This window comes from Mustela nigripes, chromosome 2, assembly GCF_022355385.1.
Source record: "Mustela nigripes isolate SB6536 chromosome 2, MUSNIG.SB6536, whole genome shotgun sequence".
In the NCBI taxonomy this organism is placed as follows: domain Eukaryota; kingdom Metazoa; phylum Chordata; class Mammalia; order Carnivora; family Mustelidae; genus Mustela; species Mustela nigripes.
In genome coordinates, this window is record NC_081558.1 from 115,688,830 (window position 1) to 115,704,840 (window position 16,011).

General features: G+C 38.0%; 1 long non-coding RNA gene across 1 annotated transcript in view; it reads right to left on the reverse strand.

Annotated features, from left to right (window-relative positions):
• The window catches only part of LOC132012018 (uncharacterized), a 197,061-nt gene that overhangs the window by 81,246 nt on the left and 99,804 nt on the right, over nt 1-16,011 (reverse strand). The window lies entirely within an intron of this gene.

The following is a 16,011-nucleotide window of genomic DNA, read 5'->3' on the forward strand; positions in this document are numbered from 1 at the left end:
ATAGATTCTATTTAAGAAAAACTTCTTAGGGGGAGCCTGGGTGGCTCAGTCATTAAGCATCTACCTTCAGCTCAGGTCATGATCCCAGGGTCCTGGAATCAAGGCCCACATCAGACACCCTATTCAGCAGGAAGACTGCTTCTCCCTCTCCCACTCCTCCTGTTTGTGTTCCCTCTCTCACTGTGTCTCTGTCAAATAAATAAATAAAATCTTTAAAAAAAAATTGTTCTTAGGGAAACCCAAACACAACAGCGGAAACAAAAACAAGGACACTAAATGAAACAGGCCTCTGGCATCTGCAGCTATAGATAACATTAAACACAACCTAAGTCCTAGCCAGATTAACACAAAACCTCACACTAAAGCCTTATTTATCTTAGTTCCTACTAACCAATACATAGTAATGCAATTTTCTTTTTAATTTTTTAAAAAATGTACTATATTTATTTATTAATGAGAGGGAGCATGAGGGGAGAGAGGCAGAGGAAGAGGATTTCAAGCAAACTCTTCCCTGAGCACAGAGCCAATGTAGGGTTTGATCTCATAAACCCTAAGCCAAAATCATGACCTAAGCCAAAATCATGACCTAAGCCAAAATCCAGTCAGACACTTAACCAAATGAGCCACCCAAGCACCCCATAGTGTCCAATTTTCAACAAAAAAATGACAAGGCATGCTAAAAAGGAAATTTTTAAAAACTGCTAAAGAGACGAAGCAAATATCAAAACCAGACTCGATATTACATAGATTTTGGAATTATCACATGGAGAACTTTAAATGACTATGATTGCTATGTAGAGAGTCTACTGAAAAAGCAGATAAAATGCAAGAACATATGGGTAATATAAGCAAAGAGATGAAAACAAAGAGAATCAAAGAAAATGCTAAAAATAAAAAAAGACACTGATAACCCTTAAAAGCTTGTTGCTATGTGAAAGAAGCCAGTCTGAAAAGGTTGCATGTTGTATGATTCCACTTATATTACAGTCTTTAGAAGGCAAAATTATAGAGGTAGTAAAATCACCAGTGCTTGCTGGAGGCTTAGGGAGAGTGGAAAATTTGGATAGATGATTTTTAGCACAGGGGATTTTGAGGGCAGTGAAGTATTCTGTATCACATAGTAATGGTAGATATATACCATTAATGCATTTGTCCTAACCCACAGAACTTTACAAAGCATAAAGTGAACTTTAATGTATTCAAATTTTAAAATTACTTAGGAGATCAAGGGATTCTACTAAGAAATACAGGCTATGACAGAAGAACCTGTCTTATAAATGTATGGAATAAACTTCACTGAAAGGGGGAGAGTTAAAAGGTGCTGACCTCAGTAACTTCGGAAATGAATGAAATCTATAAGACTAAAGGCAAAAGAAGTGTACATAAGCATTGTACTCAGGATAATAAAATTGTTTCCCATGGGGAAATGAATGAACAACACTGATAATCTTTTGCATGTATATTTGAATTTAACAATTAGATAAATGGATAGCAGATGGTAGGAGCCAGTTTTCTCACTGTTAGAGTGGGAATTTAAGGGCAAGCAAGAGCAATAGGCCAGTATGATCCAGATGGTAATGGGTTAGAACTGGAGACATCTGGGCGTGCCTGGGTGGCTCAGTGGGTTAAAGCCTCTGCCTTCAACTGAGGTCATGATCCTGGCGTCCTGGGATCAAGCCCCGCATCAGGCTCTCTGGTTGGTGGGGAGCCTGCTTCCTCCTCTCTGCCTGCCTTTCTGCCTACTTGTGATCTTTGTCAAATAAATAAATAAAATCTTTAAAAAAAAAAAAAAAGAACTGGAGACATCCATAAGAACTCATCCTTAGGTTGATATGAATACAGACGAATACATATAGAAATATTTAAAGATATGTGGGATATCTGGGTGGCTCAGTCAATTAAGCATCTGCCTTCAGCTCTGGTCATGACCCCAGGGTCCTGGAAATTGAGCCCTGCGTCGGGCTCCCTGCTCTATGGGAGTCTGCTTCTCCCTCTACCCCTCTCCCTCACTTGTGCTTGCTGTCTCTCAAATAAATAAATAAAATATTTTATTTTATAACTAAATAAAACCTTGTGCTTTGCTCTTTCTCAAATAAATAAATAAAATCTTTTAAAATAATAATATTTGAGAAATATTTACAGATATATGCCGATACTGGGTGAAAATATACCTATATATGTTCTTGCTCTGTCAGCTGAGAGAACCTTAAAAAAAAAAAAATGACACTTCAGTAGCATGAGCATGCCTACCACCCAGATCTTGTTCCTAATACTATCTTCAGTAAAAGGACCCAGGGCTTCTCAGAGAAATGGCTAATTCTAGAGTTCATGTAAAAAACATATAAGGTGACAGGTGGCTCAGTCAGTTAAGCATTTGCCTTTGGCTCAGGTCATGATCCCAGGGTCCTGGGATTAAGTTCTGAATGGGGCTTCCTGCTCAGTAGAGGGTCTGCTTCTCTCTCTTCCTCTGCCCCACCCTTGCTTGTGCACTCCCACTCTCTCACATTCTCTATCTCTCTCAAATAAATAAATTAAATCTTTAAAAAAAAGAAAATATACAAGGTGAGCCTAGAGCATTTTATGGGTCAGAAAATTAGGAAGTGCTCAGGAAAAAAAAAACAAAATAAAACAAAAATCTTACACTGATGGGGGCATATGTTAAAGGGACACAAGAGCTAACTGAAAGAGCTTCCCAGAGCCAAAGATGGAATAATTTTAGCAAAAAAATAAATAAAGTGGTACTGAATAATAATCTGAAGTACAAAATAAATACCTTTTGAGTCCATACTGATATAAATTATTGAATAAGTAAACGGAGGAGATAAGACAAACCTCTTGTGCAAGAAATTTTCAAATAATTTATGTAGATACTCCACCCTCAAGGAAAGGGAGCATAACTTTCCACTTCTTATGTGTGTGGCCTGTCCACAGTGACTTCCTTCTCAACAGCTCAGTATGGAAAGTGGGAAGGAAAGAGTAACTTCACAGTGAAGAAATCTGACAAACACAAGGGCAACATCAACATCAACATCATGTTAATAGAATGTACTCTTGATGTGATGTGATGAAAATGGCATTCCACCTCTTTGGCTTACCCCTTAAATCCCCATAAACCCAGTCTACCTATGAGAAAAACATCAGACATGTCTAATAGAGACCATCCTATAAAATATCTAATCAGTACTCCTTAAAACTGAAAAAGTCATTTTGTAAGTTAAATAGTGACCACCCAAAGAAGCCAGGTTCTCATCTCTAGAGCTTGTAAATGTAACCTTATTTGCAAAAGGAATATTTTGCATGATTAAATTAATGATTTTGAAATGAAGAGATTACCTTGGACTAGCTGATTTGACCCTAAATGCCATCACAAATGTCCTTAAAGATAGAAGTGAAGGGAAATCTAAAAGAGACACACACAGAGAAGGCCATGGGAAGATGGAGGCAGAGACTGGAGTGATGCAGCCACAAGCCCAGGAATGCCAGAGCAGCCACCAGACACAGGAAGAGGCAAACTACAGGTTCTCCCTAGAGCCCCAGAGAGAGGGTGGCCCTGCTAGATTTTGGACCTCTAACCTCCAGAACTGTGAAAGAACACATTTCCATTGCTGTAAGCCATCAAGTTTTGTGGTAATTTCTTACAGCAGGCACAAGAAATTAATACAGTCATAAAAAAGAAAAGTCTGAGAAACTGTCATAGCCAAGAGAAGTCTAAGGAGACATGACAACAAGTTGTAATATGATATCCTAGATGTTATCCTAGAATAGAAAAAGTGTATTAGATTTTTAAAAATAATGAAATCTGAATAAACTTTGGGCTTTATTAAATAATACTATATCAATATTTGTTCATTAATTGTAGCAAATGTATTATAGTAATGTAAGATGTTAATAATAGGAGAAAATAAGTCTAAAGTATATAAAAACTCTCTGTATTATCTTTTAAATTTTTTCTGTAAATATAAAGCATCCCCAAAAAATAAAGTCTATTTAAAATGAAAATACTGATAATAAATAAAACCTCAGAAACAAAATTTAGATGATTGCAATACATCTTGATTATAAGGAATGAAAGACAGAGATGGTTTGGGACTACAATACACTTAACTATTAATTTTTTTACATAGAAAAATGTTTCAATATGTTCATTAAAATTTTTAAGATAAAGAACAAACATAGAGGTGAAGTGAGGGCATAGGCAAAATGGGTGAAGGGGATTAAGAGATACGAACTTCCAAGTTATAAAATAAATCACAAGGATGTGGAAGTACAGCATAGGGAATATAATCAATGATACTGTAATAACTTCATATGGTGAAAGATGGTAACTAGACTTATTGTTACCATTTTGAAAAGTATATAAATGTAAAGTCACTGAAACTAAAATAATACTGTATGTTAACTATACTTCAATTTTTTAAGTTTTATTTATTTATTGACAGAAAGAGAGAGAGCACAAGCAGGCAGAGCACAAGAGGGTGAGGGATAAACAGGCTCAACACTGAACAAGGAGCCCAATATAGGGTTTGATCCCAGGACCCTGGGATCATGACCAGAGCTGAAATTAGTCATTCAACCAACTAAGCCACCCAGGTGCTCCTATACTTCAATTTTTTAAAAAAGAGCAAAAACAGAAATTTTTCTTCAAGCCACTAAAAGGAAGAAGGAACCAAGAAAATAATGTAATCTAGGGGGAAATCACAAGAAAAAAAATATATATATATACATATAATAAAGTATGATAAAATGAAAACATAAAACATTACCAAGAAAATAATGTAATCTAGGGGGGGAAATCACAAGAAAAAATATATATATATATATACATATAATAAAGTATGATAAAATGAAAACATAAAATGGTGAGAATAAGACTGAAGATACCAATAAAAGTAAATTAAAGTTAAAGATTTAATTTCTAGCTATATGCTACTTACAATTAATGAAGAAAGGTTAAAAATAAAGCACAGATAAATATATGCCAGGCAAATCACAATACAAGAAAGTATGTGTGGCATTATTAGCATTGGAAAAAATAGAATTCAAGTCAAAACACATGAAATGGAACAAGGAGGGATTTATAGTGATATAAGCTGTAATTCTCCCAAGAAGATAACTATATTCATTAACCATCATGACTAAACAGCATACCATCAAAATATAAAGCAAAAGCTATTAGAAAAAAATGTGCATTATATTCACAAAGTCTCAATTTAATAGAAAACCTTAACTCATCTCTCTCAGTAAAGGACATGATAAGTAGGCAAAAAATAAAGAAGTTTTCAGAGAATTTGAGTAACATTATCACTGGAATGATTTTATTAATATATAGAGAATGAATACCACACATACAGAGACTATCTATCCTTTCAAACAACTCTGGATGTACTACCAAAAACGGTCATGTGTAGTGTCACAGAACAACTCTCAATGAATTCCTCAAAGTTTAAATTTACAGGCCATATTACTCAGTCACAATTCAATACTATAAGTTTACAACAAAGCATCTTAAAAGCCACCAAAATTAATCTACTTACAAATAAAGAATTACAAAAATACTGTATATTAAAACCTCTGGGTTGCAACCAGGTTTTTTAGAAGAAAATGCATAAACTTAAATACAATTATTAGAAAACAACTGAAAAGTTCATGTAACTTCAAGTTACATTAAAAGACAACATGGTGCTGGTACAGGAGTTAAAAATAGGCCAGTGGTGGCGCCTGGGTGGCTGATTGGGTTAAGCCGCTGCCTTCAGCTCGGGTCATGATCTCAGGGTCCTGGGATCGAGTCCCGCGTCGGGCTCTCTGCTCAGCAGGGAGCCTGCTTCCCTCTCTCTCTCTCTCTCTACCTGCCTCTCCATCTACTTGTGATCTCTCTCTGTCAAATAAATAAATAAGATCTTTAAAAAAAAAAAAAAATAGGCCAGTGGAACGGAGAATGCCCAGAAACAAAACCAGGCATATATGTGAATATAATATAATAAAAGTGGTATTTCAAATCTGAGGAAATGACAGGTCACTCATTAAATAATACTAGCAAAATTATATGGGAAAACTTCCTAAAGAATACTTAATGATTTTCCTGATTTGTACAAAGGAAAAGCTGTCCTTTGGCTTAGATCCTAAAGCTTCACTGGGAGAAATCTTTTCTGAAGAGAGATTAAATATGATTTTCAGATCCCCATTCAGAAAGAATCCCCTGGCCCATCAGCCTCAGGGAAACCCCACCAGCTCTGAAGAGTAACATTTTTTAGGCTACCATTTATCAGACAATTAGGAAGTGTCAGATACTGTGCTAAGATGCTTCCATTAGCTCCGGTCCTCATAATAACACTGCAAAATAAGCACAAGTAATTCCATTTTAAGATGAGGCAAGCAGAAGCTCAGAGATATTAAATAACTTCGTCAAGATCATAAAAGCAGGGGTGCCTGGATGGCTCAGTCAATGGAGCATCCCACTTCTGCTCAGGTCATGATAGCAGGATCCTGGAATCAGGCCCCACATACGGCTCCCCGCTCTGTGGGGAGTCTGCTTGTCCCTTTCCCTCCCCTTCTACCTGTCCCACCTCTTGCTCATGCTTTTTCTCTCTCTCTCAGATGAATAAAATCTTTTAAAAAGAAATGTAAATGTAAAAAAAAAAAAAAAAAAAAAAAAAACACCACAGAAGCAATAAGTAGCCAAAATGGGCCTCAAACCTAGCATGGCCAGACTTCAAAGCCCATGCTTTGTACTGCACTTAATCCATCCTTATCTGTTCACAGATTTGCATTTTGAGTTTATTATGGGTCGAACTGAGTCTCCCAGAAGGATGCTAGAGTCCACAGCCCCTCTTGTGAGCATGATCTTATTAGGAAACAGAGTCTTTGCAGATGAGCAAATTAAGATGAGGCTACTAGAGGGGGCCCTAATCCAATATGACTATGTCCTTATAAAAGGGGAAATTTGGGCAGAGAGAGAGAAAAGAGAATGTGAAGCAAGATGCAGAGAATGTCATGCATCACAAGCCAAGGAATGCCAGAGAGAGGCTACAAAGAGCTAGGAGAGAAATCGAAAAGATTTACCCTCATAGCCCTTAGAAAAAACCAACCCTGCCAACATGCTCACCTTGAACTTCTGGCCTCCAAAATTGTGAAACACATTTCTGTTGTATAAGCTACCTGGTGTATGGAACCAGGTGTGTGGAACGGCAGCCCTGGAAAACTAATCCAGGGCTCATTCTCCTCCTACAGCTCTCCCACTCACCTCAACCTTATGTTTAAGAACTCCGTTCTCCACACACTGAATGTTGATGGAGGGAGGTCGGTGAGGGATGGGCTAAATGGTTGATGTATTAAGGAGGGCACTTGTTGGGTTGAACACTGGCTGCTATATGTAAGTGATGAATCACTAAATTCTACTCCTGAAAACAAAATTCTCCATGAAAATTTTCCCAATCTCATGAATGGAACCAGCATTCATGTACTAGAAGCAGAACAGTCTCCCCTCAAGATTATAGAATCGAGAAAGACCTCAGGACACCTGATAGTAAGAATGAGGAATCATAATTGTAGACAGGATCTCTTGAAAGCAGCTAGGACAAAGAAGCTCCTTACATACAGAGGAAAGCCCATCAGAATAACGTCAGACCTGTCCACAGAAACCTGACGAGCCAGAAAGGGCTGGCACTATAATTCTGTATCCTCCAATGACTTGTTTCATGGGGTGCCTGGGTGGCTCAGTGGGTTAAAGCCTCTGCCTTCAGCTCAGGTCATGATCCCAGGGTCCTGGGATCAAGCCCCACATCAGGCTCTCTTCTCAGCAGGGAGCTTGCTTCAGCCTCTCTCTCTGCCTGCCTCTGCCTGCTTGTGATCTATGTCTGTGAAATAGATAAATAAAATCTTAAAAAAAAGACTTGTTTCCTATTTGAGTTTGTGTTTTTCCAAACATAGTATAATTCCAAGTCTTAACCTTATAATGCCATTCCTTTCTCTCCCAAAAATACCACTAGCTTTATTTACAATACTTGAAACATGACACTGTACATGGTAAGTATACAGCTATATTTCTCTGACATTCATATACTTTTGATATATATAACTGCTATAACCCATTAATAAAGCAATTAGCTATATGTATCAAGACTTCTAGAGGCTTTTACCATTCAACTTATTCCCATTTTGAGGACTGTATGTCAGGTAGATAAATTAAAAAAAGGAAAAAGTCATATGCACTGCAATATAATCTAAAAGTAAGTATTTGGAAATGAATCTAGAATATTCAAGTAGAATAATAATAAAGTAAATCAAGGGGTCTGAATCTGTGAAATATCATGGATTTATGAAAAAGGATATTTAGGAAGAATATATGAAACATTGGAAAATATTTTCTACAAAACATGAAAAGTAGTAAATACAATTGGAAATGTGAGTATAATTGTGAGACATTTATATAAATGCTCAGGGACTAGGAGAAAATATGCTAAATAAAAATACATATGATTTGTATCGTGTTTTTGTTTTTATGATTTTAAAAAGAAAGAGGAAAAAAATCTGCTCAATTAATTTGTGTCCTTCAGAAGAATTGGATCATGGTCTCTGTACACAGAGCAATCACAGCACACTTTACATTTTTGTAATTGATATCCTGTAGCAGTAAATCCTTGAGGATGAACCCTGACTACAGGCAGTTCAAAAGTACTAAAATTGGGATATTCAGCCTCTTTTCTCATTGATGACTCAGAGCATGCTGTTTATTTCTGACCTAAAACAATATAAAAAACATGAATCCAAAATAAAAAACTAGTCAAACTCTGCAAATAGATGCCACAGCAGCAAATCAAAGGGCAGCCTCAATATAAGCAGTGTACAAGTGCCTGTCTCCACACAACTCCCCCAGTCCCACCTGAACACCCTCATACAGGAGTCCCCTCTGAAGGTGTGTGTGCAGGACACCAATGGTGGCCATCATCTATGCCATGTGAACTCTCTTGCAGACCTCAAAGGGTACCTTTGGATTCAAAAGATTGGGTTCATTGTGCTGCTTTTGCCTCTCTCAGCAGCTCTGTCCTTGTAATACTTCATGCATCTAAATTACTCTTGTCATGGCCACAGAGGCAGTTCAAGCTCTTGTTATTTCAGGATTAGAACATTCTAACAGTCTCCAACGCCTCATACACTTGTTCACCTGCTCAGACTCCATGCTATCACCACTATGTGTATGATATACACAAATACACATATATTTGTGTATATATATATATTATGTATATATATGTATATATATATATATATTTGTGTGTGTATATATATACCTGTGTGTGTGTGTGGATGTGTGTGTACATTTACATAATGTACATACACATGTATATATGTATATACACATATATGTATATACATACATATATATACACACATATATTTAATTAGTGAGAATCCCTTGATGAATGACCACTGGTTGCTATGCTAGCTACTAGAAATGCACTTTTTTTTTAAATTTATTTATTTGTCAGAGAGAGAGCGAGCGAGAGCGAGCAGAGGCAGACAGAGTGGAAGGCAGAGTCAGAGGGAGAAGCAGGCTCCCCGCGGAGCAAGGAGCCCGACGTGGGACTCGATCCCAGGACGCTGGGATCATGACCCGAGCCGAAGGCAGCTGCTTAACCAACTGAGCCACCCAGGCGTCCCTGGAAATGCACTTTTGAACAGACTTTAAGGGCTGGATGTTTGTATGCCTCCAAAAATCATATGTTGAAGCCCTAATTACCAATGTGATATCTCTGAGGAGATGGGGCCTTTGGAAGATAGTTAGTTTTAGATGAGGTAATGAGAGTGGTGCCCTCATGAAGAGATGGGTGTCCTTACAAGAAGAAGAGGCATAAGACCTCTCTTTATGCATGTACACCAAGAAAAGGCTATCTGAAGATATAGCAAGAAAGTGGACATTTACAACCCAAGAAACAAGTCTTCAGCAGATGCCAAATCCATGCACACCTTGACCTTGAACTCCTCACCTTTTGGAAATGTGAGAAATAAATGTCTGTTGAAGCTGTTCAATCTATGGTATACTTATTTTAGCAGCCCAAGCTAACCAGAACAGATTGTACCTTCATTGAGCTCATGATCTGTAGAAAAGTGTTAATAACTAAGCAAAGTAAATAAATGAACAGTTTAAAATCTGATAAAAGCTACAAGACCAAGCCTATTGTACTTTAGGAGAGAAACTGGCAGGAGGGCAAAAGAGACTTGCCTACAGAAATGGGGACCCAGTGGAAATTCAAAGAAAGAATAGGAGGTAGAGGAGTAAGAGCTGAATATAAAGGGCCTTATAGGCCATGTTAAGGATTTAGTATCACATAAAAATAAAAATTTATTTAGGCATTTTAAGTTTAAAAGAACATGATATTATTTGTGTATAGAAAAAAATTCTCTTTGGTTGCTGAGAAATTATTCTGAGAAAAAACCAAAGAGGTTTTGCAAAAAGACCAGTTTAAAAGTGACTGTAGTAGTCCTGGGTGGGTTGTTTGCAGCATAGATGAAGTGAGTTTATACGAGGAATATTAAGAACATGAGATCAATAGAAATTGGTGAGGTACACAAATTGGTAAATATAGAAATCGATTTAATTTGGTGACATGTTGGGTATGGTGGGTAAGACTACTGACTCTCGAATTTCTAATTTATATAAGTACATCAATAGTTGCATCATTCAGTGAAATAGAGAAAACTATAGAGGGCCAGATTTGGATTGGAAATTGTGATATCAATGAGGAATGTAGTGACTTTGAAGTATCTCTGAATCAACAAGTGGAGATGTTAAGATACCTGAATACATGACTCTGTAGCCTAGAGGAGATATTTAGGCTGGAGACAGAAACTCATGAGTCACTGAAGCTACTTTTCTTCCCTCAGTCATTCAATTCAGACATTGCTGAATGTCTACAATGTGTCAGGTACTATATTAAAGAGAGTGGACAGCTCCTTCTTCCAAGAACAATGCCTCCCTATATCCTACAGAGTTAAGTCCAAATATTTTATATTGGTAATATTCAGGTTACTTCACAGACTGTCCCCAGCTTACACTACCTCTTTTATGGGTAAATTCTCAAGTTCCCCAATTTTCCAAGTTGGTCAAACCAGTCTACCTGCTCATCTCCCAGCCAGAATAATGAGTTCCTGCCTCTACAACACTTTGCCCATAAAATACTCTTTCTTTCCTCTACTTTCCAACACAGGATGCCTTCCTTTCTTCCTTGTACCTATGGGAAATCCCTGAGGAGATGGGTCAGTCTCAGTTCTTCTTTTTCAACAGATCCTTCCAAGAGTTGAGTGTGAAGATGACTTTATTTCCACGACCATAAAATTCACAAATGTATTTTCAATGGGAAGTCCTCCCAATAGTTTAATTTGAAAATACTTGGTAAATACAAAATTCCTTTAGCAGCTAGATATACAGAAGGGTAATAGACACTGTTTCAAATGTTAAGCTGAACGTAAAATGGGAATTAGAGCTTCCTCCAAAGATAAATTTATCCTTTTGTCTTTCTTATCCTCTATCTAGAGAGCCTCTGTTTTTATTAAAGTTCTCAGAACTAAAAATTTTTCTTTCATCTCCCCAGCTCTTTCCTCCTTTTTTGGTGGGAGTGAGGGGTGGTCTAGGAAATTATAGCATTAAAAGAGTTTGCTTTCATTTTTCAAAAAGTGGTGCCACCATTTGTAACACAATGTCTCATAACTCCTATTTGAGTTTCCAGATTTTATAATAATAAAATCTGTGTATTAATTTATTAATGTACTTTGTATGGTTTTGAATATGTATAGTCAAATGGGAAATAATAAGCAATATATACTCAATCTTGTTACAAATTATGTAACATAGATTACAACTCCCAAGTTGGTTGACAAAAGCCATAAAGTATAAAGCCTGAGAAGTCTATAAAGCCTGTGTGGCCAAGGGCATCTCCATAGTAAATAAAGTAAATAAAATACAACAGTTAAATGCAAACTGCACACTCACAATTATAGAGGGAAACTATACAACAGGAATGACAAGCTAATATCATGAGCTTGCACCTGGAAAAAGTCTTCACACAGCAGTACTTTTCAAGTACTTCACACACCAGCATTTTGCCAACTTACCACAAAGGGGAATAACTTTACTCCTAAAATTTATGTACCAATTAAACAAAACATGATTCATTTAATAATACAGTTATAACAAAGATGGCAGAGTAGCAGGGGGACCTGGAGATTGCCTCATCCCTCAAACCACAGCTAGATCAACATAAAATCATTTTTTTAAAAAGATTTTATTTATTTATTTTACAGAGAGAGATCACAAGTAGACAGAGAGGCAGGCAGAGAGAGAAAGAGGGAAGCAGGCTCCCTGCTGAGCAGAGAGCCCGATGTGGGACTCGATCCCAGGACCCTGAGATCATGACCTGAGCCGAAGGCAGAGGCTTAACCCACTGATCCACCCAGGCACCCTCAACATAAAATCATTTTGAACAACTAGAAAATGGATCTGAGAAATAAGAAAACAATCTGCACAACTGGAGGGAAAAAAACATGGCAGATGCAAGATTAAGAGACTTGAATTGGGGGAGAGAAAAAAGGTGCCAGGAAGGGGAGGGAAGTCAGGGAGAGAAGTAGAGTGAAGTCAGGAAGAGAGAGAGCAGGAGAGAGAGCAGAGTGAAGAATTTACACAATATGTTGGGATGAGAGGACCCCCTGGGTCCCATTGGGAGAAATGGCTCTCCTTCCTGGAGTATATTTGGAAGACAATATTTTGTCTCTCCAAGGACAAAAGGTTGCTGGGAGCCACTGAGTGCTGTTCAGCAGCACAGGACAGAGGCGTACACAGAGGGTAGATAACCTGGTCACAGCTTCTCACTGTGCTGTCACAACAGACTTCAGCCACCCTGCATGTGTGCAGTGAGACTGCTTTTCTGGGACAAAATGGTGTCAGGTGCACCCCAGAGGCTCTATTCAGGGGGAAGGAAGCATGTCCATGCTTGTTGGGCCCTTTAAAATATGGAATTTTGAATCCTAGCCACTGGCCAAAGATAAAACAAAAGAGAACTGTGGGACCAGGCCAGCCAATGGCCAGGTACAGACAGGATGAGGGCAGCAATCTTACAAAAGCCTAGGACACAGACAAAGAGATTATTTGCTTTTCTGTGAGGGCCTCCTGAATACTGGTGGCCATGAGTTCCCTTCCCCAAGGACAAGAGGGTGAGGTGATGCCATCTTCCCTACTCCACCAACCAGCACAGTGGTACCTCAGAAAGAAACAGTGTTTCTAGTAGAGGCTGGAGTTACTTACACCATATCCCACACCTCCTATACCCAGCAGGCGCATCTCTGTAAGGGCAGGTCTGACTGTAAGCCAGAGTAGTAGGCCTGGGCCTCTTGCTCAGAAGACCAACACAGGCCCTCCTACATGTACCAGGCCTGCTGATCACAGAGTGCTCCAAAGAATCACCTTCAGTTCTGGTGGAAATAGAGCCAGGTGGGCTGGCTGGCTGGCTGGCTTGCTTGCTTTTATTTTTTTTTTTCCGTCTCATTTTTTTTACCTTTGGTATAAGGCTTATAGTTTTTTGTTTGTTGGTTGTTTTATTTCAATTTCTCATTTTGGGGGTCAGTCTTCTTTTTTTCTTTTCTTTTCCTTTCCTTTTTTTTTTTTTCTTCTTCTTTCTTTCTTATACTTAGGAATTAAGCTTATAGGTTTTGGTTTGATTGTTTTCTTTTTTGTTTCTTTTCCTTTTCTCTTTTCTTGGTCAGATTTTGTTTTGTTTTGTCTTGTTTTTAAATCCAGGTTTTCTCAACAAACAAATCAAAGCAAACCTAGTTAAAGGTCCAAACCCACTTTCCACTCCTCCCATGCAAACAAGGAGGAACTCTGTAGAGGACTGACCTGTGGGAAAGAGCAGTCAAAACACAACAGTGAACACAGCATACACTAGAAACACTTCCTGAAGCATCAGGCCCTAGACAGTGTACAACCCTTCTTAATATAGTATTACTCTCAGGAGCAGGAAGCATAATAAGCTTTCATAGTACACAAAAGACAGAAAACAGAAACTAGACATATTGACAAGACAGGGGAATTCTCCCCAAAAGAAAGATCAAGAAGAAATCACAGCCACAGATTTAGATTTAGCAATATATCTGAATAAGAATTTAGAATGACATATTTACCCTAAAGATACAAATGTAGCGATCCAAAGGGGCACGTGCACCCGAATGTTTACAGCAGCAATGTCCGCAATAGCCAAACTATGAAAAGAATCTAGATGTCCATCAACAGATGAAGGGATAAAGAAGATGTGGTATATATACACAATGGAATACTATGCAGCCATCAAAAGAAATTAAATCTTGCCATTTGAGACAACGTGGATGGAACTAGAGAGTATTATGCTTAGTAAAATAAGTCAATCAGAGAAAGACTACTATCATATGATCTCCCTGATATGAGAAAGTGGAGATGCAATGTGGGGGGTTTGGGGAGTAGGAAAAGAATAAATGAAACAAGATGGGATCAGGAGAGAGACAAACCACAAGAGACTTAATCTCACAAAGCAAACTGAGGGTTGCTGGAGGGAGGGGGGAAGGGGGAGGGTGGTGGGGTTATGGACATTGGGGAGGCTATGTGCTATGGTGAGTGCTGTGAAGTGTGTAAACCTGGCAATTCACAGACCTGTACCCCTGGGGCTAATAATACATTATATGTTAATTTAAAAAAAGAATTTAGAATGACAGTCATAAGAATATCAGCTGGGCTTGAAAAAGACATAGAAAACACCAGAGAAAACCTGGCTACAAAGATAAAAGACCTGAAAACTAGTCTGACTGAAGTAAAAAATGTTACAACTGAGATGCAAAACGAGCTAGATGTAATCACAACAAGGTTGGAAGAAGCAGAGTATCAAATAGGTGATATAGAAGATAAAATTATGGAAATAATGAAGCTGAAAAGAAGACAGAAAGGAAACTATTAGATCATGAATACAGACTTAGGGAACTCAGAGATTCCACAAAGCATAATAATATCCATATCATAGGAAAGAGAAGAAAAGGGGGGAAAGGGGGTAGAAGGTTTATTTGAACAAATTATAGCTGAAAACTTCCCTAATCTGGGGAAGCAAACAGGCATTCAAGTCCAAGAGGCACAGAGAACTTCCTTCAAAATCAACAAAAACAGGCCAATACCAAAACATATCATAGTGAAACTTGCAAAATACAAAGATAAAGGGAATCCTGAAAGCAGCTAGGGACAAAAGCCCTTAACCTACAAGGGTAGACACAAGGTTAGCAGCAGATCTATACACAGAACCATGACAAACCAGAAAAGAGTGGCATTATATATTCAATGTGCTAAATGGGAAAAATATCCGGCCAAGAATACTTTATCCAGCAGGGCTGTCATTCAGAATAGGAGAGATAAAAAGTTTCCAAGACAAGCAAAACCTAAAAGAGTTCATGAACACTAAACCAGCTCTGCAAAAAATACTAAAGGGGATCCTTTGAGCAGGAAAAAGAGACCAAAAGCAACAAAGACTAGAAAGGAATTGAGTCAATATACAGGAAAAGCAAATTTAAAGGTAATGTAATGGCACTAAATTAATATCAATCAATAATTACTCTGAATGTCAATGGACTAAATGCTCCAATCAAAAGACACAGGGTAGCAAAATGGATTAAAAAAAAAAAAAAAAGAAAAAGACCTGCTGATATGCTGCTTACAAGAAACTCATTTCAGTCCCAAAGACACCCCCAGGTTGAAAGTTGTGGGGGGGCACCTGCGTGGCTCAGTGGGTTAAGCTTCTGTCTTTGGCTCAGGTAATGATATCAGGGTCCTGGGATTGAGTTCCGCATTGGGCTTTTTGCTTCCCCTAATCTGAGGAAGCAAACAGGCATTCAAGTCCAAGAGGCACAGAGAACTTCCTTCAAAATCAACAAAAACAGGCCAATACCAAAACATATCATAGTGAAACTTGCAAAATACAAAGATAAAGGGAATCCTGAAAGCAGCTAGGG